General features: G+C 40.2%; 1 pseudogene; it reads right to left on the bottom strand.

The window, feature by feature from the left end:
* Nucleotides 1–2,468: 2,468 nt before the first annotated feature.
* On the bottom strand, nt 2,469–11,177 carry LOC147355062 (cytochrome c oxidase assembly protein COX19 pseudogene; annotated as a pseudogene).
* Between the last annotated feature and the right edge of the window lie 1,741 nt (nt 11,178–12,918).

Raw genomic sequence — 12,918 nt, forward strand, 5'->3', positions numbered from 1 at the left:
TCATTTTCCTTTTACTTTCTCTCTTGCAATGAATGGTTCAAAAGTTCTAAAACTGTACAATAGACACAGACAACAAAGGCTCCTGAAAAACTCTGCTTTTGCTGGTCAGAAGACTGGGGAACGGGACACCTGTGGAGCCAGTGTGTAGGGAAAAGAAGACAGTGCCTATTTTTCTTTTTTCTTTTCTTATTCAAATCTGTTTTCTTTTCCGGTATTTCCTAGAGGCCAACCCCAGTCATGGAGTTGCAATGTAGCAGCAGCAACCACAGAAGAACCTAAAACTCCATGAGAAAACCTACGTACTTAGCCAGAAGGACCAAGAAAAAGGACCCATGTGAACTGGAGAATGTGGGGGGAAATTCTGAAATTGAAAGAATTTCGATGAATGAGTCAAAGGCAATCCAGGTCTCACTAGTCAATCTGTACATGTGCAGAACAGATTCAAAAGAGCAGAGCAAAAGACCCAAAAACTGAACTGCAATATAAGGCACCCTTGGAGTCCTAGACTAACGCCTGACAGATGCCTGTGCGGACCAGGCCGAGAACAGTGTAATAGGAACTTTGAGAGCTAAACTACTCTATGAAACACTTCCTGAGTTCCACACTAAGCTCTGAGTAGCTCGGCATGGGACAGACTCAAACAGTATAACAGAAGGTTTGAAAACTGAACACGCATTGGGACCATTGTCCACAAACAAAGAGAAAGAACTTGAGATCAGACCCTAAATGGTCTGGTTGCCTCCTAATGGAAGAGATCAACAGTCTCCAGACGACGTTAGCCAAGCAAAATCCCAACAACATAATATTCAAAATGCCCAGTGTATAATCTAAAATCACCTGTCATTCAAAGAACCATGAAACCATGACCAGCTCTCAAGGGAAGAGAAACTTAACAGATGCCAACACCGAGATAATTAATACAATGTGTTAGAATGACCAGACAAGCACTAAAACAGCTATGACAACCAAGCTCACTGTGCGAATGGTAAAGACTATTGAAATGAATGGGGAAATAAAGGCTTTCTTTGGAGAAATACAAATGAAAATAGCAAATAGAAATCTGAGAGAATAAAAACCACAATATCTCAAATAAAATTTTACTGGATGGGCTCAATAGTCAAAAGAATAACCAAAAGCAAAAAAAAAAAAAAAAGATTGATGATAAAAGAAACTAGGAGGATTAATGGCCAGCAGATCTGCTCTAAAAAAGGCTAAAGAATGGTCTTCAAGTTGAAGGAAAATGATTCCACAGAGAAACATGGAACTTTGGGAATGAAAGAAGAGCAACAAGGCATGGAAAATATCTGAGTAAATATACGTTTTTATCCTCTTAATATTTTAAATATGTATGAGTGTTTAAAACAAGATTTATAACACTGGTTGGGTTTTTTAATGCTCAAATGTTTCAGTGTATATAAATACAACATAAGTAGGAAGGGATAAAGAACCTAAATGATTTTTCAAAATTCTACATTTTACCATAAGTGGTAAAATGTTATTCTTACTAGACTGTGAAATGTTAGATGTGATTAAGATAAACCATAAAGCAACTCAATAAATAGGATATTTAGCCAGAAATCTAAAAAGTTAAAGAAGATAGAATACAGAAAATATTCAAATAAGCCAAAAGAATGCAAGAGAGGGAGAACAAATAAACATAAAACAATGTAGGAACACAGAACACAAATAATAAATGTTAACCCTAAATTTGAATTTAGCAATAATTACACAAGAAGTAAAAGGTAGAAACATACCATTTAAAAGACGGATATTGTCAGATTAGATAAAAAAAAATATAAGATCCAATTATACTTTGAATACAAAAAATATAATTGTAATTATATTTAGAGGCTAAAATATAGAAAAAATAGATATCAAACTAATCCATGTATTAATATCAGACCACATTCACTTCAGAGCAAAGACATTTACCAAGAATAGAGGAATAAAGACAGATACTATAATGATAACATTGTCAACTCATCTTGAGAACATACAATTTTATACATGTATGCACAAAACAATAGAGCTCCCAAATACATGAAGTAAAAACTGACCAACATGGTAAAGGAAGAAAGAAAAATCCACAGTTACAGCTGGAATTGCTTTTTAGCCTCTTGGCTAAGATCGAGCGTAGTAGAATTAGAGAATTTCAGCTATGTCACTTCAGTTGTACCCAACTCTTTGAGACCCCATGGACTGTAGCCCACTGGGCTCCTGTGTCCATGGGATTCTCCAGGCAAGAATACTGGAGTAGGCTGACATGCCCTCCTCCAGGGGATCTTCCTGATGCAGGGATCAAACCCCAGTCCCTCAGGTCTTCTGCATGGGCAAGTAGGTTTTTTACCTCTAGTGCCACCTGGGAAGCCCAACTGGAGACATCAATGCTATATATAATTGTTAGAACAAGCAGACCCAAAGCCAGCAAGGATATAAAACACTTGAACAACTCTCTCAATCAACTTGACCTATTTGATATTTATAGAATTCCATCCAGTGACAGCATAATTCACCTTGGTTTCTATTGCAGTTGGATACTCAACAACGTTAATTACACGCTGGCACTACAGAAAAAGCAAACAACAAAAAATGAAACCTTAACAAATTTGGAAAAATTGAAATAATACAAAATATGTTTTCTGAATGAAAACAGTTAAACTAAATATCAAAAATGCTGCTGCTGCTGCTAAGTCACTTCAGTTGTATCCAACTCTGTGCGACCCCATAGACAGCAGCCCACCAGGCTCCCCCATCCCTGGGATTCTCCAGGCAAGAACACTGGAGTGGGTTGCTATTTCCTTCTCCAATGCATGAAAGTGAAAAGTGAAAAGTGAAGTCTCTCAGCTGTGTCCAATTCTTCGAAACCCCATGGACTGCAGCCTACCAGGCTTCTCTGTCCATGGGATTTTCCAGGCAAGAGTACTGGAGTGGGTGGCCATTGCCTTGTTTATAAAATGTCCCACATAACTTGAACTTTTAAAACAAATTTTAAATAACCAATGTATAAAAGCAGAAGCCTCAAAAGAGTTAGAAATCTTTTGAAGTGAATAAAAGTGAAAATAAAATATATCACAATTTGTGGGATACAGCTAAAACAATGCTCTGAAAACATACAGTATTAAATACTCACATGAGAGATATCAGATCTCAAAAAACAATCTCACTTTACACCCGAACTAGCAAAATAAGAAAAAAATAAACACATCAAGCAGAATCCAATACTATAGCCACCTAATGCTGGGAAAGATTGAGGGCAGGAGGAGAAGGAGGCGACAGAGATTGAGATGGTTGGACGGCATCACTGACTCAATGGACATGAGTTTGAGCGAACCCCAGAAGACAGTGAAGGACAGAGAAGCCTGGTGTGCTGAACTCCATAGAGTCGGACACGACTTAGCGACTGAGCAGCACTTATACTAACTCTCTCTGTTGAAACATGAGTCTTCCTGTATTATTATAAAGTATATTAATAGCTTTTACCTCATAGACTTATTGGTACTATCCTGTGGTCATTATTGACACATACACAGAAAACAGTGGAAGTGCCTTGTAAGGATAACAGTTTACTTTGGAACAGGAAAACTGACTGTGCCAGGGTGAGAAGTTTTCAAGATAATCAAGCATCCACAAAAGCGAGAGTTCCAGTATCTTAATAAGTCTTCAAGTATTCAGAACAAAACTGTAAGCCTAATAAAATATTTTAGCTGGTTTATACTTGTCATAATCCAAATTAAAAAAAATATATCTGAGTCTAAAACTTTATTTTATCCAGGCGCAAGAAGGTGGAAAAGAAATACAGATTTCATTATGAAATGCTGCTTTTGTGGTTTTTTCTACATTGATGATTTTCCAAAGCACAATCTCTCAGGATGACCTGCTTTAACCTTATGGCCATCAGAGGCATAAGAATCTATCAGATTTTTAAAACCTGCCTTCATTAAAATATACCCTATTTAAAACAAATCCCACTCTCCCTAAGGAATTACAACCCTGAGTTTTAATCTTCACAGTTGAGAATCCTATCTAACTATTCAGCAAAAACATTCTATAACCAGACTGTTTTAAAGAAATGATTAAAAATTGAACTTCATTATTAAATTTCAACTCAGTCTTCTATATTTCTTTTTGTTATATGTTCTTTCTACTTTCTTTTTTACTGAAATATGGTTGGCATACAATATTGTGATAGCTTCACGTGCGTTAGTGCTTTGACATTTGCATACATTATGCAATGATCACCACGAAAAATCTAATAATCATCTGTCTCCATACCGAGTTATTAAAATATTATTGACAGCATTCCTTATCTATATATTACATCCTTGGGGGGCTTCTCAGGTGGCTCAGTAGTAAAGAATTCTGCCACGAAGGAGACCTAATTCGATCCCTGGGTCGGGAGGATTCCCTGGAGAAGGAAATGGCAAACTACTCCAGTATTCTTGCCTGGGAAATCCTGTGGATAGGAGAACCTGGCGGGCTACAGTCCATGGGGTCACAAGAGTTGGACATGACTGAGCGACCCCATGGACTGCAGCCTTCCAGGCTCCTCCGTCCATGGGATTTTCCAGGCAAGAGTACAGGAGTGGGGTGCCATTGCCTTCTCCTGAGAGACTAAACAGCAAGTGAAGTTTACCCCTGGTGTAGTATATTACATCCTTGTGACATTTATTACATAACTAGAGATTGGTACCTTCTTAATTCCCTTCACCAGTTTCACCTGCTCACCTTCCTTCTGGCTATCATGCCTGTGTTCTCTGTAATCATGAGTCTATCTTTGTTTTGTTTGTTTTGTTTCGTTAGATTCCACATGTAAGTGAGATCACGCTTATCTGCCTTTGTCTGACTTCCTTCACTCAGCATAGTGCCCTCTAGATTCACCTTCTAGATTCATGTTTCACTTTGTCTGACTTATTTCACTTAGCATAATGCCCTCTAGATTCATTTTCTAGATTCGCATTTCATTTTATTTATTATTCATTCATGCGGTGAATCTGATTTTAACAACTGTAATAGACCAGGCATTGTTTCTGATATTAGTAACATAGTAAAGAAGATAACAGTTTAGTGAAGCAGATTGATACAGAAATACTAGAATGAAGTATGGTGAGTGCTCTGCCATGTATAGGCATGAGGGAACTTGGAAGCAGATGAAGATAAGTTTTATCCCAGAGTGGAGGAAGAATTCTTACTAGAGATATTTAAGTTGAGCTTTTAAGGATTTGGTCAGGTAAAGAAGCTCATGCAGGGCATTCTGGGATGACACAGAAGTATAAGCAAAAGGCACTGAACTTTAAGAAAATCTTTGGAGGAAGTACCTAGACATAGTTCAGCAAAGCTAGAACACTGTATGTATTAGGAAACAGTAAGAGATGGGGCAGCACAGACAAGCAAAGGCCAGATCAACGTAGGAAAAAGACTTGGATTTTATCCTGAAGGTCATGGGAGGCAATGGAATGATCTAATCAGATTTACATTATGGGAAGATCACTTAAGTGGTAATAGACAAAAGACTAATAAATTGAATTTTGCACTGTTTCGACTGAGAAATGATTTAATTCTAAAGCAAGACAAAGGCAGGGAAGAGGGAGATGAGGATCACTACTAGAATTATATAAGGTGTGTAACTAATGGGACTTAAGGGCCGGCTGCATGTGATTGCAGGTAAGGTGAGGAAAAAAAGGTAGAGAAAAGGTTCAAGGATGATCCTAGGTTTCTGACCTGAGTTTCTGGTCGACGTCCATCCTATTAACAGTGTAAATACACTCTGAAGTGGATTTGATGAAAAGCCTAAGTTCAGTTTTGTCCAGATTTAGTTGTGTTGCCTGTGCAGCATCAAAGGGAGATGTCTAAGAGGCATTTGGGTATTTGGGTACATGGAAGCCTAAGAAAGAGATCTGCAATCAGCTAATTCACATTAGTTGTAGTATTCTGAGTTGCTGCGATATTGGATTTCTAATGAAAAATAACACATTTTGTCTCCATCCCCCTTTCTGCCACAGAGCTCCTAAAACCCTTAGAATTTTCTAAGTATTGAATGATAAATGTGTCTCTTGTTATGTTAATGAGGTGACTTAAGGAATGCTGCTAAGGCTGGGGGATGGTTGTTAGAAGGGACTGGAATTTGGATCAATCACCAATGACCAATGATTAAAACAATTATATCTATGTAAGTGTGCATGCTCAGTTGGGTCCAACTTTATGAGACCCCATGGACTGTGTAGCCCACCAGGTTCCTCTGTCCATGAAATTCTCCAGGTAAGAACACCGGAGTAGGTAACCATTCCCTTCTCCAGAGCATCTTCCCAACCCAGGGATCAAACCCAGGTCTCCCAACATTGCAGGTAGGTTCTTTACCATCTGAAAGTGAAGTGAAAGTGAAAGTGAAGTCCCTCACTCGTGTCCAGCTCTTTTCGACCCCATGGACTGCAGCCTACCAGGCTCCTACCTCCATGGGATTGGGTTGCCATTTCCTTCTTCAGGGGATCTTCCCGACCCAGGGATCGAACCCTGGTCTCCCGCATTCCAGGCAGACACTTTAACCTCTGAGCCACCCGGGAGTGACTCCATAAAAAGCCAAGAGGATAGGGTTTGGAGAGCTTCCAGGTTGGTAAGCCCATGGAGACTAAGGGAGAATAACACCCTCAAAGAGAACCGAAAAGTCCCATGCCCTTTCCCCACGCCTTGCCAAATACATCTGTTCCATCTGGCTGTTCCCAAGACAGTCAGTCATCTACTAAGTAAAATGTTTCTCTGAGTTCTGTGAGCCACTCTAGCAATTAATAAAAAGAAGGTTCTCTGACAGCCATTTTGTCAGAAGTACGAAAACAAGCTGGACTTGCCTCTGGCATCTGAAGTCCAAAGAAGAAGTTGTAGAGATGGTCATACTGCACGGAGTAAGTCAAACAGAGAGAGACAAGTATCATGCGATATCGCTTACAGGCGGAATCTAAAAAAATGGTACAAATGAATTTATTTACAAAAGGAAATAGGATTACAGATGTAGAAAACAAACCTATGGTTACCAAGGAGGAATTGGGGGAAGGGATAAACGAGGAGGCTCAGAGGTTAAAGCGTCTGCCTGGAATGCGGGAGACCCGGGTTCGATCTCTGGGTCGGGAAGATTCCCTGGAGAAGGAAATGGCAACCCACTCCAGTACTCTTGCCTGGAGAATCCCATGGAGGGAGGAGCCTGGTAGGCTACAGTCCACAGGGTTGCAAAGAGTTGGACACGACTGAGCGACTTCATTTTCACTTTCACTTTCACATATAAAATAGATAACTACAAAAGACCTACTGTACAGCACAGGGAATTCTACTCAATACCCTGTAATGGTCTATTTGGGAAAAGAATGTAAAAAGGAGTGGATATGTGTATATATATAAGTGAATCGCTTTGCTGTACCCCTGAAACTAACACAACATTTCAACAGTACTCCAATAAAATTTTAAAAATAGACAAATACATTGTTTAAAGTTTAAAAAAAAAATGGAAAAGCAAGTATAATGCATACAAGATTAATAAAAATTCCACTACTACTTTTTAAGCTTAAAAAATCCATTGTATGCTAATAAGGAAAATTAAAAATACAGCAATAAAACAAAAGGGATTATTGGAACTCCTAATTTGTAATTGGTTGGTAAGAAGTAGAAGTGATGACATGCATTTGCAACTGATGTTGGAAGTGGGAGTTGGGGACTGAGCTCTTCACATGTGGCATCTGATGCTAACTCCCAGTAGATAATGTCAGGGTTGCTTGATGGTGTAGGGGGAGGACACTGGGACTAGGTCCAGAACCCAAATGGTTGGTGAGATTCCCCAGGGAAAAAAGTACAGAATGAGAGAAGAATGTGGCCAAGGAAAACAGAACAACAGATAAAGAATGGATAGAGAAGAGCTGATGAAGTTTCCTAAAATAATGCCTGGAGTGGTGGGAGAAACGGAACTCTGGAAATGAGAGGGGACGGATTTTAAGGAGAAAGTCATCAACAGTATCAAGTACTGCAAAGTCCAGAAGGTAAAGATTGAGAAGGTGTCCGTTTTAGTTTAGCAACTAAGCAATCATTCCCAAGAGCAGATTTAATGGGATATTGAAAAAGGTAGACTTATAGAAACAAAGAAAGAAATTAAAGTAGGATCAAGAAACAGAGATCGAGTTAAAGTTACTCTTCCAAAAACTGGATTGAGAAAGTAGAGACACAGATACAGTTAGAGGATGATGAAGAGTTAGAAATATTTTTCAGATATTTATAGCAGCTTTATTAATAATTGCCAAAAACGGGAAGTGACCAAGATATCCCTCAAAAGATGAGTGAATAAACAAGCTGTGGAAAACCTACACAATGTAATTTTTAAAAGTATACTTGATTCACAAAATTATATTGGTTTCAGGTTTACAAAATGGTGATTCAATGTTTTTTATAAAATATACCCCATTTAAAGTTGCAAAACATTGAGCATATTCTCTGTGCTGTACAATATATCCTTGTACCCTATTTATTTTATACATAGTAGTTTGTACCTCTTAATTCCCACCCCTATTTTGCTCCTTTCCCCTTCCCTCTATCAGTTCATTTCAGTTCAGTCGCTCAGTCATGTCCAACTCTTTGCAACCCCGTGAACTGCAGCACGCCAGGCTTCCCTGTCCATCACCAACCCCTGGAGCTTGCTCAAACTCATGTCCATCGAGTCGGTGATGCCATCCAACCATCTCATCCTCTGTCATCCCCTTCTCCTCCTGCCTTCAATCTTTCTCAGCATCATGGTCTTTTCAAATGAGTCAGTTCTACTCATCAGATAGCCAAAGTACTGGAACTTCAGCTTTAGCATCAGTCCTTCCAATGTATATTCAGGACCGATTTCCTTCAGGATTCACTGGTTTGGTCTCCTCAAAGTCCAAGGGACTCTCAAGAGTGTTCTCCAACACCACAGTTCCCTCTATTACACAGACCTCTAGTTTGTTCTCTATATCTGTGAGTCTGTTTTTGTTTTCTCATATGCATGCATTTCTTAGATCCTACACATAAGTGATAACATAGAGTATTTGTCTTTCTCTGTCTGGCTCATGTCACCAAGCATAATACCTTCCAGGTCCATCCATGTTGTTGCAAATGGCATTACTTCATTCTTTTTATGGCTGAGTATTTTTCCATTGTGGAGAAGGCAATGGCACCCCACTCCAGCACTCTTGCCTGGAAAATCCCATGGAAGGAGGAGCCTGGTAGGCTGCAGTCCATGGGGTCGAGAAGAGTCCGACACGACTGAGCAACTTCACTTTCACTTTTCACTTTCATGCATTGGAGAAGGAAATGGCAACCCACTCCAGTGGTCTTGCTTGGAGAATCCCAGGGACGGGGGAGCCTGGTGGGCTGCTGTCTATGGGGTTGCACAGAGTCGGACACAACTGAAGCGACTTAGCAGCAGCAGCAGCAGTATTCCATTGTATATATGCATACCTCCTAATCTCTATCCATTCATCTATTGATGAACACTTTAGGTTGAATCCATATATTGGCTATTATAAATAGTGCTGCTATGAACATTGAGTGCATATATCTTTTCTACTTAAGTGTTTTCATTTTCCCCTGACATATACCCAGGAGTGGAATTGCTGGATGGCTGGATGGCATCACTGACTCGATGGATGTGAGTCTCAGTGAACTCCGGGAGTTGGTGATGGACAGGGAGCCTGGCGTGCTGCGATTCATGGGGTCACAAAGAGTCGGACATGACTGAGCGACTGATCTGATCTGATCTGATGGTAGTTTTATTTTTAAATATTTGAGGAACCTCCATATTGCCTTCCATAGTGGCTGTACCAGTTTACAAACCCGTCAACAGTGCACTTGGATTGCCCTTCCTCCACATCTCTTGTCTTTCTGATGATAAGCATTCTGACAGAGGACTTCCCTAGTGGCTCAGAGGGTAAAGAATCTGCCTGCAATGCAGGAGACCCAGGTTTGATCCCTTGGTTAGGAAGATCCCCTGGAGAAGGGAATGGCAACCCACTCTAGTATTCTTGCCTGGAGAATTCTATGGACAGAAGAGCCTGGAGAGCTACAGTCCATGAGGTCACGAAGAGTTGGACATGACTGAGCAACTAACACACACAGATACACACACATTCTGACAGATGTGAACTGGTATCTCATTGTGGGTTTTTTTAATTAATTTATTTTTTAATTGAATGATAATTGCTTTATAGAATTTTGATGTTTTCAGCAAAACATCAACATGAATCAGCCATAGGTATACAGATGTAGTTTTGATTTCAAGTATTTGCCTGATGATTAGCAATGTTGAGCACCTTTTCATATGCCTACTGATCATCTGCAATGTCTTCTGGAAAGTCAGGAATTTTTAAATTATTTTTAATGGAATATATTTATGAGTACAAAGAGGAAACCATTTGCTAGGGAACATTTTCCTGACAATTTCTGTCCACGTAACAGACTGCAATTCATGAACATTTATTCACTTTAACACCGAAAAGACACACAGAGCCTGTGATGTGACACAACACGCAGATGCTGTGATGTGAACCCAGCATCTCACAGGAACCCACAGTGTCCACTCACTGGACAAATGTCACCAGCACCTCCCCTCCCCAGGGAGGGGCGGGGGGGAGTCTTATACACGAAAACCTGAAGATAAACCCTAACACTCCTGGGGGGAAATGGGAATCTAAAGGAACAACTGTCATCCAGAATCCTTTTGGAAACTTCATTAGATGAGCCATTTCGCAGCCACAAGGTGTATCTATCAGGGAGGGGTGTCTGTCCTGATTTAGAATGGCTTCTCACAGGTACCCCCAAAGCCCCTTCCTGAGCCATGGTACTACAAGCACGCTGTTGGAGCAGCAGGTCGTCCAGATGACCCCACACAGCCCTGCGGGCTTCTTCCCATCACAGTTCACTTTCTGTCTCTGACTTTCCATCTATCCAATGTCCAAATCCCAGTTTTTCCCAGGATTCTTGTACCATCAGCTGCCTCTTCATCCTGCACTTAAATAATCTTGTGATTCATTTCTGTGCAAAGCAGTCTCAAAATTGTTTTCCCAGAGACACTTCACAAATTTCTCTCTGAAGATTTTACATTCACCAAAGTGATCAGATAAGTGGCCCTTATCTGGGGGCCATGGCTGGAAGTTGCTGGATCTGAAGTTCATGGCCATTGACATGACAGCAGTGCCTGGAGCCCAAGAACTTATTTCTAAATAGGAGAGACTGAGTGTGTTGGCTAAAGACCATCAGGGATGTATTGAGAGAAGAGATAAATGGTGGAATGTGATCTCTGAGAAAGTTAGAGGCAGGAGGTACAAGTGAGGACCAGAATAGTGGTACACTGTATAGGAATATTTGCCCACTAAGACATTAGAATGGAGGAGGGAGAGGAGAGAAGACCAAAACAGTGATGATGAGTTCCCTGACTACCTCTAATTTTTCTGAGTAGGAGATGAAATTAGAATAGTTGAGGATAGAGGGTAGTCAGAGGTCTTAGTCTAAATGAGAGTTGACAAAGATAATACGGTGAATGGAAGTAGAAACACAGGGAAAGATTGACTGACAACTTTGAAAATCAAGCTGTGATCAGAGACCAGGAATTTGTAGTTGTCTTAATTCACATTATTTCTTGTTGTTTGACTTTACTCTGGTGGTGCTCAGAAACCTAGAAGAAATTGCAAATAAGGTGAGGTATAAAAGCTTAGGGTGCAAAGCTTTTCTTGACAGGACAAGAGGACAATAATGATTAAAGTTTTAGTGAACTATCAGCATCAATATATCTTTTTCCATAAATTCCCATAAGTAAACTTTTCCTTGAATAGTAACACTGACATGTTCCCTACCCGCTTTTTCAGCATACCTGGAATGCCAGATAAGCTTTCTAACCAAGAACTACATTAGGAAATGTAATTGACACAAATGAAAGATTTAACATTAACTCTGAGCAGGCACACCCAGTGAACAGACCGCCTTCCCCATTCCATATAAAAATATACAGACAGTTCGTTCAGAGGGTTCAGCTGGTTTATGAGTCTTGATGATAGCCATCCGTGGTCTTCAAAAAGGTTCCAAGAAGAGAAATAATGCGTTTGATGCCTTTGCAGAAACGTTAAGTCTAGGATGATAGGGAGCTAGATTCTCAAGGCCACCCCTCATGACAGAAGAGCAGCATGTTGATGGATGGGATGTCCCAAGCCCTTATAAGGATGCCAGTCCTGGGCTTAATGACCCCAGGCTCACTATAAGCAATAGGACTAATTGGCTCCAAAACCTCTACCCTCATTTCTCTATGTATCCTCAATCAAAAGTGACAGATGATAACATCTGTTGACCTGAAACAAATAGATTGCCAGATATGTTTCTAGCAAAGATGAGTTTATTCAAGATCAGCAGAAAATAGCTGTTCGATATCTATGACCAAGAAGACCCACATGAAAGTTAGTGAACAGCTAGGGAGAGCGAACTCTTATACAGAGGGAAAGGAAGTTGGGAGGGTTGTAGTAAGCAGAGAGTCCATGGCTTTTCACTGGCTGAGTCCTTGCCAGGAAAGAAGGGGAGTCTTTCTTCTGCCTATTGGGCTCTGCTATGGTTCCAGAGCATGACGGCTCCCTCTTCCAGGCTCCTGGACTGTATTTAATTGAGGTTTCTGTGTATGCATGTTTAACACATCCTGCTCTAAAAAGGATCTAAGCAGAGGAATAGAGATTAAATTATTTCTTTCAAGACCTCTCACTCTCTGAACTACCTATGACCCCAGTATTTAGTCTGTCCATTGTGGAGACAGAGCAGCTTCACTGGGTCTATTCTGCCACTTCTTTTCTATCTCACAAGTAGCAGTAGCCTTCCTTAGGGATCTCACTGTTTGGATAACTTATGACTGCCACGAAGTTCCACTTTCCATTCAGTTAGAATGTTGAG

This window comes from Bos grunniens, chromosome 17 (genome assembly GCF_055505025.1).
Source record: "Bos grunniens cultivar Pamir isolate PY7600 chromosome 17, Bosgru_T2T1.0, whole genome shotgun sequence".
Taxonomy (NCBI): domain Eukaryota; kingdom Metazoa; phylum Chordata; class Mammalia; order Artiodactyla; family Bovidae; genus Bos; species Bos grunniens.